General features: G+C 33.8%; 2 protein-coding genes across 2 annotated transcripts in view; one reads left to right on the forward strand and one right to left on the reverse strand.

The window, feature by feature from the left end:
* LOC129227376 (synaptic vesicle 2-related protein-like) overlaps positions 1 to 2425 on the reverse strand; it is a 48730-nt gene extending 46305 nt beyond the window's left edge. The window contains exon 1 of the mRNA XM_054861925.1: positions 2365 to 2425. The gene's annotated coding sequence lies outside the window, so the exon portion shown is untranslated. The remainder of the gene's footprint in view (positions 1 to 2364) is intronic.
* The window catches only part of LOC129227375 (synaptic vesicle 2-related protein-like), a 133219-nt gene that overhangs the window by 73264 nt on the left and 40046 nt on the right, over positions 1 to 19909 (forward strand). The window lies entirely within an intron of this gene.

A 19909-nucleotide genomic window follows, 5' to 3' on the forward strand; every position in this document is an offset into this window, starting at 1 on the left:
AATTAGTATGGACGAGCCGTAATTGAACTGATGCCGATGCACTTTATAAATACGTATCTTTAAACTGGGAGCTAAAAATATTTTTCACAACAGTGGAAAGTTTGCATTCGTGCGACTTCTAGCAATTCAGGAACCTTTTTGACAATGATACTTGATTTTTCCAGGAAGTGGGTAAAAACCTTTAAAATCCCGAAACGTAACACGGAAATACACAGTAACGTTTCGGAATTTTTTTACAGTGTAGAGGCAAGAGATAGTACAAATAGCCCTGGCAGGTGCTGCTGTATAGCATGATTTAGGGAAAAAATTCAATAATACCCTACCTAGGACGTTATCTTTAAACACGTTTTACTCGATGCTTAAAAATGTCTACTTACATCCCTTTGCTTCTCACTGCCTCATTTGACTTCGAAAAATATTCGACATAACAAGGTTGTGATTAAAAACTCTCCGACATAAGAATGAAAAATAACATTAGATAAATACGCAAAATCAAGGGGAAAAATAATTTTTCGTCATATCAAGGTTTTCGTGGTATCGACGTTCGAGATATCGAGAGTATACTGTATTCGCTTACTGCCCTACCCATTTCCTGCGAATTAGACTCTTCCACTGAGGAGTCGAAAGGTAAATGACTGAGTCCTTCTCCTACTCCGGAATTTTAGACTTTTAACTTTCAGGAAACTTTTTGACAAAAATACTTAATTTTCGCAGGAAATTGGTGAAATCTTGTGAAATCCCGAAACGTTCCACGGAAATAATTTCTGATTTTGTTACAGTGAACGATGAAAGTTTGTTTCCAGCTATTCTACTTTTTTATCGGACATTTTAAAAAATTCATTTAAAAAAAGCTGTTGGGAAAATGAAAGTATTTTCTGGGTCCATATAATTCTTTTTGCTCATTCTATCTATTTCAATGACTAAAAGCAGTACTTTTGACTGAAGGAAACCACCCCATTCTGTTTACATTTTCTTACTTTGTGTATTTCATACTTAATTTTCCCAGCGATAATAATAAGTAAAAACTTTTAAGGAAAATTTACCACAGTCCGAAAAAAATGCGTAATGCACCATTTCAAAGTGTGCATTGGTCCCTTAAAAACTGCCAAAGTGCAATGGTACGTACCCGCAAGTGACGACTCATCTATTTCACTGAAAATAATACTTTATACATGTTTCAACAAAATTTACTTGCTTTAGGAATACAAACGTACGTGTGGAGCGAAAAATGTGATCGTTACTTTTTTTTTAATAATAACTTTTTAATGAAATGAGCTGTCACGTGCGGGACAAACTGGCAGCTTTTTCGTGTAATGGCCCTATACATATTTCGTCTCAAAGTTTTAAATTATTGTTTCTCCATCGTAGAGATATTGTTACAAATGTTCTGTAAATAGTAATTATTTTTGTGATTAATTCGTTATAATCTGGCTAAATCAGGCGTTTGTTCCATTATTTTGCAACTAAAATTATCTTAGTAACGTAATCTGTAAATAGCTTCTTGTAATGTACATACAACCCCCTAACATTCGACTGAAGTATACGGTCCCCCTAGTTTTCATTGATAATGAGAATTCACTCGTTAATGAATAAAAAGAAAATACGAGAAGCATTTCAAATTTTGTGGAAACTTCTCTAGGATTTTTAAATAGCCCCGGCCGACAGCGGGATGGGTTAGTCTCAAGTTAGTTTTTGCTTGTGAATCGTGTCAGCGGTGCGCTGGAGAGCATGTATTAGCTCTGTTTTGTGAAGCTTTTGAGCTGTATTTTTGCGTATTTGGATGTAAATACGTGTGCAACCGTTGAGCTTACGGTGTTAATTGATAGTTGCTTAATTGCTATGGTTGATTTAGCAGTTGCAACTACATCTCTTGTACATATTTGTAAATAAATCTCGTGTGTTTTCTCAAGAACTGTGTCGTCATTTCAAGAAAGTTTGAAGCTGCACGGATATGGTACAATATGTTTCCTTGTCATTGGAACCTTCATTAGTCTTTGTCATTTCTATATTAATAGAGCAAAAATATTAACTAATTCATACGGCAAATGACAAGAGGCTGACTTTAGATGTCCTGCACGTGACGCATGTAAATAAGATAAATTTTAAATAACGAAATTAGAATTGAATAAAAAAAAAAAAAACTGCATCAGGAGGATCTTTGTAACAAATGTGTAGATATTTTTAAAAAAAAGATGACTCTTGTTTAACTAAAATATTACTAAGATCTTTAATGAAATGCTGGTGAAATTAGAGTCTGATTATCCCAAACTTGACGGTGGAACGGCCAGAAACATTCCTTTACGACAGACCATGCACACTTTCGCGTTTCTACGGATTTTAAAGTATACTGCTTGTGTAACTTACGCTTGTGGGAGGCCTCCAATGGCAAATGCTCCGACGGCTCGAAAAACGATGTACCACGTGTAACTGGGAAGTCCTGAGGACACAGCGCCAAAGACGACAAGGAAGATTAGCGAAGATGACAACGCCTGAAATCGACCAAAATGAAAAATTAATCACTTAAGCATGCATTATAGCATTAGTTTGGAGAAATTTTAAAATTTATTTTAGGTCGGTTAATGTAACACCACACTAGACAAGGTGCCTCAGAGCTGGATAATGACGTCATCATGTATCGGTCGATCGGCATTCATCCTATGTAAGGCCCCTATATATACGAGCCGACGCATCAGCATAAGTTCAGCCATTTTGGATCGGAGCGCGTATTTGAGTGGCTGTCTTTTCGGGCAAGTTATTGCGTTTGGTGATTATTTTCTCACTGCGAGCAATTATAATCAAAATTAGATTCAAAATCTTAGTTTGCGATACTTTCACGGAATCGCAATTTAAAAAAAAAATTTTTAGAGTGATTTACTTTGACGCAATTTTAATCTTGGCAATTATTTTCGATCTTATTCTTTGCCTAAGTTACACAGAAACTACTTTTGTGAACCTATGTACGTTATTTTTAATTTTCTTAAAAATATATTTAACAAAACAATCAGTAAAATGAGATAAAAGCTCCATTACAAGGAAAAATAATCCGAATAATAATTTAGTTCAGTTATTAAAATGTCAAATAATCAAAGGAACCCTTTGATTTTAACTCTTTTGACATTATCCAGAAATGCCCAAATTATTCATATCTTGATTTTTGGGAGTCTTTCCACATTCTGAATAATCGTTCAAATCTAGTAAACGGTTTAAAAGTCATTCCGTATTTTTCTGCAGTTTGGCTTCTTTTCTTATAATTAGTTTCTTTTTTCCCTCCGTTTCTTTAAACTCCTTTGGTTTTAGCCCCGAGATGGCGGACGCGTCGCAACTTAAGTTACGATCTACAGCTTTAGGGTTCAAAGGTGTTTCCAAATCAGTTTAACTGGAATTAAAAATAATATCAGTTCGCTAAAAATGTGGAGCTGAATCAGTTATTGAAGGCAGGTACTATGACGTTCTATTTTGCTCTATAAAACATGACAATAATTTTGATGTGGCTTACTTTTCATTGCATCCAAGAAACCATTTTGGTACACTTACCGTTCTTCTGCCATATTTATCTGACCAGATTCCATATAGAAAACAGCCCAGCATGGAGGACAAGCATGTGACCTAGAAAGGAAAAAAACTATCGGTTTTGAAATTATTATATTTAATTAGCCGTCTCATTAAAGTTTTTTTTTTTTTTTTGAAAAGCTTCATCTCACAATGAAAAGTCCAGCCACTTCTTTTCTGTAACCACCGTCTATTTTTATTTTTTTATTTTTCAAATGCAGTACACATAGTGAAGAATAGTTTTATATCAGGTGATCTCACAACTTGAAGACTACAATAAACAAGCGATATATGCGGCCTAAACGACTCGAACAATTTATAAACTTCAATTAGTCTACCGATGAAGCAAAAACTGTGACATTGTCCCACTTCTGAAAGCGGTAAAGATGAAATAACTGCGTGAAACCACCTACTACACCACCTCACTTCACTACACCTACTACAGCCATCACCTCCATTGAACTAAAGGTGATTTGCACTGTAGAAATAAAATTCAGAGACGTTCCTGGAAAATAATGAGAGCTAAAGTGCTTAATTTCTGCAAGTAACATAGCTGACAAAAAAACAGGAAAGTTTCCCGATAAAAGTCACTCACTTTCCTGAAATTAACCTGGAATCTCTCTGAAGATTCTAGAAACCTTCTTAAAAACAATTGTCACGTTTTTAGAATGAATCAGAAACCTTTTAAGAAAACTTAGAGTGACGGCACCAGTAACAGACATGCTTAAGACATTGCTCTCAGGTTAACTCAATTTTCTGAGCTTTTTAATGTGTATTTAGACTTTTTAAACTTCTTTCCTCTCATGCAACCACATCTCATCTAACGTTTGATTGCTTCTGCATCCTCTGGATTAGTTAATTCCTTTTTTATTTGCTCAATTTCGAAACAATTTCCGATTCCCAGCAACACACACCGAATATTCTGGTGATTCCCATTAGTGAATAGGATGAGGAAAGGATGAGCAATGAACAGAATTTCCCTTTTTTTCTTACCAATTTAAATAGAACTTATGCAAAAATTTTGAAAATAATTTATGGAGCTAAACAAGAACTTAATAAAAACGATACTATTTTACAAAAGTCAGAGAAAATCTATAATATCAGAGAAATATATGCACAGAGAATATTGTATTTTTTGCATAACAACAATAACTGGTTTGAAATTAATGAAAAACAATATAATACTCGAATTTCAGGTAAACAATATAAAGTTATAAAACCAAATAAAACGATTATTAAAAAGCAATTCTTTTACTTGGCACCGCGGCTGTTTAATGAACTAACGGAAGATGTTAGGAATGAGAAGAACTTTAAAAAATATAAACGAGGGGTCAATGAATATATACAAAATAATGACATTGTATCAACAATTAACTTTTAGCTGATAAAATATACTGACTTGCCAACCGGGGGGGGATTTTGTATTGCAATTTTTATACTATTGAATGTTTCAATGCGAGTTATTGTGTTTTTTTTTTTTTTTTTTTTTCTCTGGAGTCAAACAGTCCAATAATTGTTCTGTGTAAAATTTTTACTACTTGTGTAAAATTAATTTGTAAATATTTCTGTTAATACATATTTGTGTTTGTACTCCATACTAAATCAATTAAAAAACACTGCGGACAGTGCCTTTGGCGCTCTTTAGTGTTAAATTTAATACTAACTCGTGTTGAACTATAGTCAAGATTTTCTTAATGTTTTGTTATGAAGTTTGTAATTTATGTTTTATAATTTGTAAGTTTTTTAACTTTACTTTTTTAATTTTGCTTACTGTTATGTATGTGTATTTTGTTTGTTAATAAATTTTATCTTCTCTTATCTTATCTTATCTTCTTCTAAATGTGCAAAAGTTCTTTATTTTTAGAACTAAAGCCTTATTAAATTCAAATGAACATAGAACACCAGCTGACTTCGTTCATATTCTTCCACCACTGCCTTAGGAATACCAACTGGCTCATGAAATTCACTCTGATAACACAAGATGGTTGCACCGTATTAATGAGCACAACAACATCCGTTTTACCCTCCAGAAATTTTTTTTTAAATCCAAACTTATGATTGTCTGTTACTAGTGCCGTTACACTACATGTTTGCAGAAGGTGCTGGGCACGCGGCACCATCCGGCGTTGCCGGGAAAACACCTGCAGCATTTAAACTAATGTGGCCGTAGCTAATGCAGACTTGCAAGCAACTATCTACCAACGCATTGGCGTCTAGCGTATCTAGAGCATGCACTTCACCCTTACTTAGTGTTCTGTCAGTCTGAAGTTCAGTACTTAAGCTGAAGGCGTTACACATAATAAACACGCTCAGTTGATCTTTAAATTGATGAGAAGTCTGTATTTGGGCAGCTAGTAGCAATTCAGTAAACTTTTTCGCAAAGATACTTGATTTTCACGGGAAATGGGTTAGACCCATGAAATTCCAGAAAGTTACCCGTAAATATTGTGTAACGTTTCGGAATTTCATTACTGTGTGAAACCAATCTTTCAGTTTAATGGTTACAAGGGTTCCCAAACTTTTCTAACTCTCGGCCCTTTTGAAGAATTTAATTTTTTTCGTAACACTCCAGTCTATATCTATAATACATCGTCGCTCCAGAGCAACAGTAAGATATGTTAGTGTAATTTCTGGGATTAGATATCTTACTCTTGCTCTGAGGCGTAGATATATCTACGTATACATACAGGGTGTTCCAAAACTGACTGACACATTTGAAGAATCAATAAAAGCGATAGATATACCGTTTGTTGCGTTATGCTTGGGACAACAATAAATTTTCAGACAGACAAACTTTCAAAATTAGTTACAATGTTCCTCAACAGATGGCGCTGCAGGTATTTAGAGGAGGCTTCATGTACGTCTGAAAATTTAGTTTTTTTTCCAAGCATATTGGAAAAAAATGCGTATTTCAGTCGCTGCCCGATTAGTCTTTAGTGATTTTTCAAAAAACAAAAAATTCTTTTTTTTTAAAAAAATAGCAATCACGAGTTGCCTGCAATAAACAGCCCGGTTATCACACCCAAAAACTGCAGTTTCGTATTTATTAGAACTTCTCAGCCAGGAATAGTGAATAACTGAGCTGGAGGCAGATGTCATCTGATTGAAGCTGAAAGTACCTACCAGGGCTGTGGCCGACTCCGATCTGGACTGATTTTGAGATAAATTAATCGGAGTAGGGATCGATCGAATATATGTCGACTCCGACTCCGGGTTTTTTTCTTTAATTTTCAAAGACTCTCCTTGCATTTTTTAAAAAACTGATTTCCTATTAATTTGATTACATGCTACTAATAAGGAAATACTTGTCATTGTGGCAACTAGCTGGCTTGATTGTTTATCGAGCTTTCTGTAACAGCTACCTACGCCTCCGCCGTCTCCTAGTTCGCTTACTTTTTAACTTTATTTAAGTTATAGCAACTGTCAGCAAACAGTTTTGTTGCCTTACATTTCCTAAGTAATCACTTTCAAACAAAAAAATTAATATATTTTTTACCTCAATCTCAGTTATAAAATAGTAAAAGGAATGTATGAATCACTTGAGCAAGTCGGGAAACTTCTGAGGGTGCTTGGTAAATTCAAATAAGTGTTTGCTTGGCCCAAAAGTGCAAATCCTACATGATTTCTTGGTTACAACACTCAATAATTGTAGTTAATCCTAAAATCTTCTTATTAAGGTTAATTCTAAAGCTGCCAATAAAACTAAAATCAAAAATTGAGCCAAAAAATGTAACTATTTAAAACTACTCGTACAAAGCTGTATACTGCCGCATTTTGGGTAAAATTTACCCCAGACGTACTACATATACCCGATCTTTCCCCGCAATATAGTGCAATATTTCCGTTGAAATTTTTAAGGTGAAATTTAAGATTTAGGGGGATATTATTGGGGAATTTTTTCAGAATTAAAGTATTTCAATTTTTACTAACTCTGAGATTAAGTTGAGGTGGTACCCACCAGATGGATTTCACCCGGTAGGGGGAGGACCGCCCCCTGAGAAAAAAAGTTTTTTGACTAAGCAAAAAAAAAACCCTCAAGTTACAGCTTTTAAAAATTGAAAGCACAGCATTTGATCAACATCTGTTAGTTAAACACTAAAGGGGAGAAAATTAATCCTATTCATTTTTTTCAATCGGATTTTTAAGTAATTTTACTTTAGAAATTTGAAAGATATTGAATTTCTAACGTTGTATACATCTTAGGTTTACAAAAAAATACAATACGAAAATTGAAATAATATTTCAATCTCTGTTTAGGGGTTCCTCCCTTAACATGAGAGAAAGGGAATTTGGAAATAAATAAATAAATAAATAAATAATAAAAAGCTGGAGTCGGAGTCGGAGTTGTTGTAGTCGGAGTCGGACGTTTCAAAATCCGGGAGTCGAAGTCGGAGTCGGCAATTTTTCTTCCGACATCGCATTCCTGATGCATCAAACTATTAGAGAAAGTAAAATTACCTTACTAGCGATTGTCCACAGCATGGTCCGGTTCGACTCGTGAACTAAAGGCAAAGCTTGGGCATTTAGCAGTATGTTACCTACCCTAAACAAGGGCTAAGGCAGAACTACATGCATGGCAGGCTCAACTTCAATGAGATGACATCTGCCTCCAGCTCGGTTACTCACTATTCCAGACTGAGGAGTTCTAATAATAACGAAATTATAGTCTTTGGATGGGATAACCAGGCTGTCTGGTATATTGCGTGTAGTTCTGCCATAGCTGCGGCTTAGAGGCGGTAACTTATTGTTAAATATCCAAGCTTTGCCTTCAATTCACGAGTCTTAGTGCACCATGTTACGTACACTCGCTGATGAGATAATTTTACTTTATCTACCAGTTTGTTGGCACTCTTAGCTTCAATGAGATGAAATTTTCCTCAAGTACTGTTGTTCAGTATCTATATACAGGATGTCCAGCAAAGGACGATATTGGAATAAAATAAACGGTATGTTTATTGTGAAACCCATAAAAATCATATACAGGAACTTGTAAATTAGTTTTGAAAAGTTCCAACAGGTGGCGCTGCACGCTGTAATTATAATAAAAGTCTCCATGAATAGTGCTGCGAAGAGGTTAGACGATAATTTCTAGCGTATATGTAAGCATATCTGAGAGATTAAACTACTGCTGTAACAACAAACCTCTTCACAGCACTATTTATCAGGGCTGCGGAGTCGGAAGGAAAATGGCCGACTCCGACTCCTGGATTTTGAAACGCCCGACTCCAACTCCGGATTTTTTTTTAAATTTTTTAATTGTATTTTTTTAACTCCCTCTCTCCATTCAAGGGAAGGGGGAAAACCTCTTAACAGAGATTGAAATATTAATTCCTTTTTATGAAAATTTTGCATTTTGTTTTTTATTGTAAACCCAAGACGCCATACAACGTTAGAAATTCAATTTGAAAATCAAACTTTCCAATAGTTACGAGTTAAAAAGTGAGGTGACTTAAAAATCCCTTTTAAAAATTTTGAAAAGGACTATCTGTAATTTTCCCCTTTTAAATGTTTAACAAATAGATATTGATCAAATTGTGTGCTTTCAATTTTTGAAAACTGTAACTTGAGAGAAAAAAAAAAAAACTTTTTTTCTAAATCCAAGATCTTGAGAGGGGGTGGTTTACTCCGGGTGACACCCATCTGGTAGATGACACCCAAAGTTAATTTCAGAGTTTATAAAAAATATAAACACTTTAATTCTGAAAATTTTCGCGAATATATTTTAAATTATATTTCATCAATAAAATTTCAACGAAAATAGGGCACATATACGTCAGGAGCTAATTTTACACAAAACGCTGTGGTATACAAATTTGTACGAATAGCTTTTACTGTACCTGTATTTCTTCTTCGCTGAATTTTCAATTTAAATTCTATTGGCTGCTTTAGAATTAACCTAAATATGAAGATTTTAAGATTAACTGCAATTCTTGAGTGTTTTAATCAAGAAATCATTTACACTTATTTTGTTCCATACTTTTTAGTGAGAACCAAGCTTACAGAAATAGTCTTAATAAAGAAAAAAACATTAGATTATTTCATCGAATCTTTTGGAGTCTTTTTTTCGCGACAGAACTTCTTTGAATTTGCCGATCACACTTAAACGTTTCATCCTTAGCTACGGTTGTCGACTTACTAATTTGTTACGTTTCTTTTACTATTTTATAACTGAGATAGAACAAAACACTATAAATTGATTTTAATTTGAAAGTGATTACTTGAAAATGTTAGGCAACAAAACCGTTTGCTGACAGTTATTAGTTAAGTTAAAAAGCAAGCAAACTAGGGGACGGCTACAGAAAGTTCGGTAAGCATTCAAGCTAGCTGATTGCCATAATGGCAGTTATTTTCTCATTAGTATCTTTTTATACATGTAATCGAACCAATTGGTAATCAGTTTTTAAAAAATGCAAGGAGAGTCAGTGAAAAGGAAAGAAAAAAAGAAGCCCGCAGTCGGAGTCGGAGTCGGCATGTTTTCTTGCGACTCCGACTCCACAGCCCTGCTATTTATAGAGACTTCTATCGCCATGACATTGTACAGCGCCACCTGTTGGCAGTTTTTTAAACTAATTTCCGAGTTCCTGTATATGATTTTTATGGGTTTCACGATAAACTTACCGTTCATTTTATTCCAATATCGTCCTTTGTTTTCGAGATATCTAATTTTGAAACCAGAGAGTCCTTTGCTGGACACCATGTATATAAAGGGGACGGTGTTTCTTTGTTTCTTTCTTTGTACCCGATGGCTAGAACACCCCATAGCACCTACAGCCTTGAAAATTGGCACAAAAATTCGAACGTACCCCGGGCCCGTGCACCTCGAAGCCGAAACTCTAACTGTCGAATTAGGTTTTTTCTAGTTAACTAATTAAGCTAAATTTTGGCTAATTAAGGGGTAAAAAATCCCCCCACCCCCAAACATTATATATCGTTCGAAAGGGTTTTCCTTCCCAAACAAGATGATATTTATACCAATTTTCTCAATTAATTAGAACAGGAGATATATGCGATTCTAATCGAGCCAATTTTCAAGACTTCTCTTTCGAGAAATTGCTATAACACTAGGTCCACTTTCCGGACAATTTTTCAATTACTTTCTTTTTAAACACTTTGGAGGAAGTTGCCTTTGTAGCTTATGAATATTTTACTGTTATTTGCAACTCCAACGAACTATAGGGGGCACTGAAGTCGCTGTCTAATGGCGGACTTAAAAACTAAAACAAACGCACATGGTAACGAAGAAAATGCTAAAAGTGTTGTTATTTTTGTTCGTACGTATGATTTTTTCGCTTTATTCTTTTTAAATTAATTTTCAAAGTCTTGTGGATATTCTGGCCCACGTAGAAAGAAATGAGAATTCAAGAAGCATTACTAAACGTCAAAGATTAATGCAAACTACGTAGTTCGTAGTTCTAAGCAGCTATTTCCACGATGTTGAATTCGATATTTATCAATTCTTGATAAAACTAAATAATAATTGTGGCCTGACAAAAATAACAATTAATGCTAGAAAATTCAATATGACATTACAAATTGTTATCGAAAGAAGATGATACTTTTTTGCCTTGCTTGGCTAGCGCTTATTGTTTTCCATTTGTAGCTGAGTTATTTCTCTCGAATTCCCGAATCGGTTAATTTAAAAATTTTCTGTTTCGATTTTTCTAATTTTTGAGTTACGATTTAATTGTGTCATGTTATGCAAATCATCAACAAAATTCTCACGGATACATGGTGGTAGTTTTCTTTTCAGTTGATTGACCATTATTTCTTTTCACTTATCGAATTCTGTAATCTTACTACCATTTTATTCCACTTATGATAAAAATTAAAAATGGTTTAACTAAAAACGCGAAATCTTGCCAAGGCTACTTTGCTCGCACTATACTAAAACTATAACCCTAAACAAATTTGGCGAAACCTTTCAGCTGAGAATAAAAGGAATAAAGTAAATTCTTTCTCGGTTATTCATTTTGTTCTACGATAATATATTCAAGAAAATATTTTGCATACTGTCCATTCCAACTAAATGTTGCTGTAAAATATGGTAAGTTTAATTAATTTAAGATAAAAAAAACCCCCATAAACGATTTCATTCAAAACAATAAAAATTTTTACCTTGTATAACATTATCCAAGTTTGTTAATCCAGAATTTTCGCTTTCACCAATTATTAAGGAAATAATGAAAACTAACATTATTTTGAGAAGCTCGAGAATACTACTAAGGGACGAATTAATTTCTGTAGCTGAAAGCAAACTAAGACACATCGATTGCGTTAATAAATACTCAGAACAAACTGCCTGTGTTTACGTCAACAGATACACGTGGAACGCAACATGGCAATGTTTTAGTTTCATTTGCAGTTTTGTAAATCACCGCAAGGTAGCGTATTCGAGCGCTGGAGTTCCGAATTACCTTTTTTTTAATTCATTGTGCGTATGTTAATAGATTTTCTTTTTAATTAGAAAGTCGCTTGGCGAATTTGGCGATGAATTATGGAGTTTTTTTACATTTGAAAGCTACTGCAAATGTAATTTTGATGTAATTTGTTTTTCTTTAATTTAACAGATTTTCTGTGACAACTGGGCTGCTTGGCGTATTGCATGTAGTTCTGCATTAGCCCTGGCTTCGTGGTGTTAAATCATTAGTGGCTTATTATGCTTCTCTTACCAAAGTTCATGTTGTTCTGATTTTTCAGATTGCCATAACGACGGGAATAAGTTTAGCTAGTGTTGTTTCAATATTTTTTAAGATGACAAATTTTTATTGACCTGGTTACTAAACCGTTTGTCTTCATTCAAGGCTTACGATAAGCATATTTTACTGTAAAATAAGGGTAGTGTGTAAAATTACCTTTTTTTTGGGATTTATAGATATTTATAGATTAACTTAAAAAGCAAAACTTCAACTAATTATACGGGTGCAAATTTTCCATAATAACCAGATTTTTTTCCCCCTTATCCTAATGACCATATTTTTTATGGGTATGCCTCGTATTAACTAATCTAAAAAATCACCAGTCCAAATATAACGGGTTCGAATTTCTTCTCCATTTAAATTCCATTCCAGTCGTAGAAACAAGAAACCTAATGACTAGAGTCCTATCGCAATGCATGATTGCGAAAAACATAATTTGAATTCAAAACATCATAATGGGGTCGTTTCCAAAATTTTAAAAGTATTTTTGTCTGAAAGAGCTTGCTTAAAAGCATAGGATATGACCTTTTTTTAAATAATTTGTTTAAGTTCAATATTTTTAAAAAAAAAACTTAAATCGGAGCGATTTTATTGTTTACAGCTTCTGCCGATGACATCACAAATTATGAAATGCAATTCAGGGTTGCCATTCACAGAGCAAAATATTTAATTCGCATCTTTACTCACGTGTATTGGCAACTATATGGTTGATAGCAAGCGTAGAGCACAATATTTAATTCGCTTCTTGATTATCATAACGTGGAATGGCAGCAGACAGATGCCAAAGTACATCATTTGTGACGTCATAAAGACCACGCCTTGCTTGAAAAATCGGACATTTCAAAAAATTAATTAAAAAATAACTGTTGGGAAAATGAAAATATTATATAGGTACATGTTTTTTTTTTTTTTTTTTTTTTTTTTTTTTGCTCATTCTATCCATTTCAATGACTAAAAGTAGTACTTTTGACTGAAGAAAACCGCCCTATTCAAACTTTTTTTTCTTCTTTTTTACCTTCGTTTTCTTACAAATTAATATAAGTACTGCAGACGATGATAAGTGCCATTATAGGAAGCGAAATGAGATTTTGAACAATTTAAAGCATTTTCGGAACTGCAACTAAACTTGTAATGAAAGTATTAATGATTTGAATTAGGGATGGTCATTATTTTTGAGAAGCATGCCACTTTCGGGAGAAAATAAGTTCTGTGACACTTTCAATTTTTTACGGAACATAAATGAAGATTTTTAAAAATGAGCACTAATTTTTTTTAAAAATGTAACTTTTAAGCTTATTATGTGACTTTTATTCAAATAGCACATTTTAATTTTCCATTTGAATTAGTAACTCAGTATAGAAAAAGTTCGTCCATTTAGAACTTTGACAAAACGTTATCCCGAGCTCGTATTTTGTTAAAACAGTACACTACTGGGTCAGCAACCGAAGACAAGTTTAAATCTTCGGCAAAAAGAATTTCTTGGTGGATAAGTTATACAGGGTTACCACCCTTGGAGAAACCATTTGAGGAGCATCTGTTTTGATTTTGAGAAGCATTTTGAAATTTTGCGGAGTAGCTCGGTATTTTGTATAAAAATTAATAAAAAAAATCATCCTCTTATCTGAAATTGTTTTTGAGCTTTGATAATAATTTTAAGCACTAGCATAAGTCTAAGGGTTTAATTTCCCATATTTACATGCCTTTTATAATAAACCAGCAAATTATAGTAAGAATAAATTTCATTTTATTAAAATCTTTGGTAAACCTGGTCAGTATTAAGACCAAACGGGAAATGCGTAGCAAAATAACTTCTTTGCGGAGCTGCGGAGTTTCGCTTTTTTTTGCAGAGCAACTCCGCAAACTGCGGAGCAGTTGGCAACCTATTACGAACTGGTTGGTACAAATCAAGATGTTCTTCGACAATGTTAAAATTATCATTCGTCATGACATACGAAAATACTTTTCTGCACATTGTCGCTAATGTCAGCTTTCATTCAAAACTGAGGATAGGCATTTGCAATATTGCTGTTCAGTTACTTTCTGTGCTAACATCCGTGTCCATGTCAAATATAATGTATACGACTATATTTGTAGAATTTTTTTTTCTGTTAACCATATTTTGAAGTCATTATAATTTTTAAGAAATACAAATTAATGACAATTGAAATTTTATAGGTTTCTGTCGTGTTTAGCAATAACTATAAGGATACGATTCACACACGACAAACATTTATTTTACAGGCCGTGTATAACCAGACAACAATTTTCAGAATGGCAACTCACACAATAGTTTCGGCGCATGCGCAGTTATCTGTTGTTCGAATAACAAGTCAGACAACTGTTGTCTGAATAATACAGTACGACGGCCTTGTATAACCAAACAACAGTTGTCAGAATAGCAACTCGCACAACAGTTTCGGTGCATGCGCAATTATCTGTTGTTTGAATAGCATAGTCAGACAACTGTTGTCTGAATATACAGTACGTATTTTTTTACAATTCTACAACATCAACACTACAGATACATAATGTAATAACTTTTGCGAATAAGAACGGAACTCAAACGGAAACCACATGCAACCGCAAACTTAACACAACTTGGTAAAACATTAATAAATACTTCTTGCCAGGTTCAAGACACAACAGTTTCCTTCGAATATGATTACAGATTTCAAAGCTTATCAAAAATTCCTGAAAACTACTTTTCGTCACCAATTTTTTCAGCAAGTCTTCGCTTGTCACTCGTAATAAACCGCAGTGCCACGTTGTGGCATGCGGGCCGCCGGTTTCACATCCGTGATCTACATAACCAGACTTTTACAGATTACATTACATATGCCTCGCTCACTCCAAATACTTTAGAGTGTGCTTACTGAAACAAGAAAATGCATAATTTTATTGGAAACAATGGGTAAATGCTGCTTTTCTTATTTATTTAACTAAAATGGAAAACAATACTGGTGGTTTTGATCCTTGATTTGAAAAAAGTAGTAATTCATGAAACAATTATTGTTTTCAGAGTTTAAAAGCAAAGTATAAACCCAAAATCATATTCTGAAAGATTAAATGTCAAAAGTTCTGAGTCGCAAAAGTAAAGTCACTGGTGTTTCGGTATCACTGTTTCTAGTTATTAAGTTACTCAATAGAGAACGGAATTAAAATCAAAATTTCTTTCTATATAGTTTAAGCCACACCATCAGATTGGTAAAGTGAAGGCTGCGCAGATATCCCAATCGTACCATTACCTTAGACCACTGAGAGATAGACAAGCTATTCCATTCAGTCATTATTGTATGAGCTGAAGCAGGAGTACAGGCGACTAATTTTATGAGCTTGGGAGAAGATCAAATAATTTCGCCGCCGTGTACCACGTGGTTTGGTCACTGGTCCTTTGGATTTCGGCGTTTTCTTCCTCCGACGCTATTCTACGAGAGCGCAACTTTTAGAACCATTTTTAAATCGACATAACTCAACAACTTACTGTAGAAATTTAAAAAAAAAAAAATTATCCATGAATCAGTAAACTATGCGCTTGCTTGTGACAGAAAAAAAAATGTGCCAAAACATTTCAGACAGAAGGTAAAAATTTAAAATTGAAAACTATTCAAATCCCTACGAGATTTAGTGCAGACATGGGAAGTGCTTCCGTGGAAGGACGCAGTCACGTGGTCTCCCCTCTCTTTCCCCCGCGAAGATTCCTACGTGAACAACCACGCCCACTTGCCTATGTGTTAATGTCCTAAGAGCATTACGACACGCTGCCTGATTTGATTTACCCCAACTATAGAACTGCTATTTTTGAGCAATCGAGTGCTTATTGCTATTGCGCGATTTCCACTGCGGCCATGGTAAAAAGCGAGAATGTGATAGGGTATAGGCAGTTACCATTGCGTAACTTATAACGTTGAAAATTGTCTTATTCTGCGACATCGAAATCTTTCATAATTAATTTTTACGTGAGATCACATTGCAGTCGCATTATGTTACTTACTAATACTATATATATATATATATATATATATATATATATATATATATATATATATATATATATATATATATGTATATATATACATACAGGATGATTATAATTAAAGTTCCATTTCCAAAACGCTGTAAAAATAAAACCACTGGTCAGAATGACGTCAAATTTCAACAGCATTTTATCGAGGAAGGGGGAAAACGTATGGCAAATGAAAATTAAATAGTTGAAATTTTTAGCAATAGATGGCGCTGTAAGCATCATAATTTAATAGCGGTCGTTTATTCTTTCATCAAATTGGTCTTTAACTGTCGTGAGACTGGCACAAAAAATGTTCAATATGCTACCCCCGTTTTCTGAAACAAGTTAAACTCGAGAAACAACATGTTCCACAACTGATCGAAGTTTTTCCGGGCTAGAGTTTAAAATGTGTTGCGCAATGCTTGCCTTCAGCTCAGCTAAGTTTGCAATCGGAGCACTGAACACAACAGCTTTCAGATAGCCCCATAGCCAGAAAACACACGGGTTAAGATCAGGTGATCTGGACGGTCAGGCTGTATGGAAATGGCCAGTGGCGCCGACTCCATGGGGCCTGAGGGGGCCCGAGCCCCCTCAAAAAAAATTTTGAGGGGGCAGAGCCCCCCCAATAATTTAAGAAAATTATTAGTTATTTAATGCTTTCTAAACTCACAAATTTGTCTCAGTATTTTTTATTTTCCTTGTTTGAAGATAGTAATCTTTCCTTGTTTGAAGTACCTTGTAAAATACATTCAGCAATGAGTTACAACAAATAATTTTTATGGTTAAAAGCAGGTTAACTGAAAACGAGTGGTGTGAATAATGATAGTGTTACGGTGCTGCGAGCGCTTAAATTTGTCCCAGTGTGCGAACCTGCGGATAGTCTGTCCGATCAACAATGGGATGCGATTGAACAACTTTCATAACCACCGAGATATTTTTGATGAATTGGATATTCGACCAGACGTCAACGACTTCAAATTCAGTAATCTAGTCAGGCGGTCGACATTAGCACCTTTCTAAAGACAGCCCTAATATTGGTATTTAAAGCAAGTTTAAAAATCTCTGTAATAGAGAATTAACTACATACAGAATGTTAGATTCAAAATTTCGAAATATTAGTATTATTTTATTACCGTATTACTATAGTACTGCATTAGTTATTTTCAAATACTTAAATATTTTTAGGGTATAAGACTCTATAAAAACCCGCTATTTACATACTATGTTAACTTTATTAAACAAATTAAGTGTGGGATATTATTTTTATTTAATGAACTCTGAGCCTTATTCAAAGCAAGTTTAAATTAGCTATTTCACTTATTAATCAAAGTGCGACAGCAATATCTTATGCTTTATTTTTTTAATGATAGTTCATTTAAATATAATTTCAATCTTTTCATATATACAGTGGCTCCCAAAAGTCTTCGTACACCTACGACTTTCAACGAAATAGGCCCCAATCCATTGGTTAGAATTAATATTTCGGAATAGGTATTTAATTATAAGATCTGTGATCAATTTTCAACAAAACTACATGAAAAGTTTTTAAAAAACATTAAAACTTAATTTTTTTAAAATCAAAAACCAAAAAGTGTCGGAAATTTTATCTCACAAAAGTTTTCGTACACTTTAAAAAATGTCTATATATTAGTGAATAATCTAACTTTTGATTAAGTTATTAATTTGTAGAATATCATACAGTATTCATAACATCTTTTAAACGTCTGAGAATAGATTTCATGATTTTCTTTCTTTTTTCTTTTGCGTAATTTTTGAGTAAGCGTTCGACCACACTTCGAGTCTTACTAATTCTAGCTCTTTTTTCGTTTTTATGCCGTATTTTCGTAATCCAGCCTCCAAATATCTCTAAATATGTTACATTAAGTTCAAATCCGGAGATTGAGGGGGTATTTTCTAAACTTCAAGACAATTTTCGAGGCACTAGACGCAAACGTTGAAAACCGTGTGCTTCTTATCGCTATCTTGATAAAAAACAAAGTTATTTCTAATAACCAAATTTTTGCCTAAGAGTTCAAAATTGGTTTTTAAAATATTTAAAGGAATTGCATGATTCATTATTTCATCAAAAAATTCCAAACTACCAAGTCCTGATGCTGATATGCACCCTCACACTAGAACACCTCCACCGTCCTGATTAACTGATCCAACTAAGTACTTAAGATTAAGTTCCTATTTTTTTTCTTCTACTTACAATTATACAACAATTTAACCAAAAATGTTGAATTCATTTATATCTGTAAGTAAGATGTAATTCTAAAACGTTTTGAGCTTATTTATCATTGATTTTGCGACGAAAAGCGTAAGCTTTCTGTTTTTCGCACGATCAAGAAAATTTCTGAGGGAGAAGTCCCATTTAATCCAGTTAATCAGAGAACTTGGTGAAAAATTTTAGGTGAAAATTAAACGTAGAATTTTTCTTTTAACTCTGTACAAACTTTTACAGCACTCAAATATGTATTTTTCATATTTTTTTTAACTTTAAATCTCCGATCACGTTTTGTCAACTTTGCCGGTTGACCTTTTCTTACCTTGTTTTCGGTCCGATTCCTTTCTTTAAAGCATTTTATCAAGCACTTTACTATACAAACAAATGAATTAACTATATTAGAGACATTTCAAACCAATTGACCGCTACTATGGGAAAAAATTCAAATTTCGAATGGTGTTTGCGGTTTTTTACGAATACCAGCCATTTTATAGTAATAAGCACAATATTAAGGAATAAATAAACGAAAAATTAAAGCCAAATGACTTATAAGGGTCAACACAATGCAAAAATATTAATAAAACGGCATATGATAATTTTAATCATGAATTTATTCGAAAATACTTGAGTGTGCGATGACTTTTGTGGCATGTTATTTCTCTGTCTCTTCGTTTTTTGACCCATTTCAAAAAGAAGACCCTTCAATATTTTGAAAAAACCAATGGGTTGTATTTCAAATGACATAGGAATGATGTGAAAAAATATTGGACTTCATATTCGCATTCAGTTTCGAGTTATTTTGGTTTTACTAAAAAGTTTCAAAGTGTACGAACACTTTTGGGAGCCACTGTATATAAATTCACTATTCTGTAATAGTCTAAAAACAAAATTATTATACTATAAATTAAACTATTTTTTTACGAAAACACCGTACATGTGGGGTTTTCATTTTCCTTTTTTTTTTTTTTTTTTTTTGTTTTTTGTTTTTCGTTTTTCAAAGCCAAAACATGTGTCGAGTTAGCGAGAGTTTTCGGGGTTCTAATGTTGATAATATATTACTCTAAAATGCTTAAAAAACTGTAAAACTTACTTTCTCCATCTCCAATTTAGAAAATTTCCCGGGGTTAAACCCGCGGCATGCCCCCCACCCTCCCAATATTTTTTTGTATTTAGGCGCACTGGGTATTTAGGTGCTGGGTATTTAGGCGCCCTTCCATGCAAGTCAAGTGCCCTACACCTTATATCAATGCCTAGCCACGGAACTGCACGACTTCCCCCAAAATAGAACTGCAAAAATGTCCCACACTGAAGATAAGTGACATGATCTAATTGAACCAGAAAATTTGTATACAAATTCTTAGATTGACTTTGAAAACGACATGCCACATACTGTTTGTTAGTATAAATCACATACACCAGAAAATATATAAATTG

The sequence above is a fragment of the Uloborus diversus genome, chromosome 8 (genome assembly GCF_026930045.1).
Source record: "Uloborus diversus isolate 005 chromosome 8, Udiv.v.3.1, whole genome shotgun sequence".
NCBI lineage: Eukaryota > Metazoa > Arthropoda > Arachnida > Araneae > Uloboridae > Uloborus > Uloborus diversus.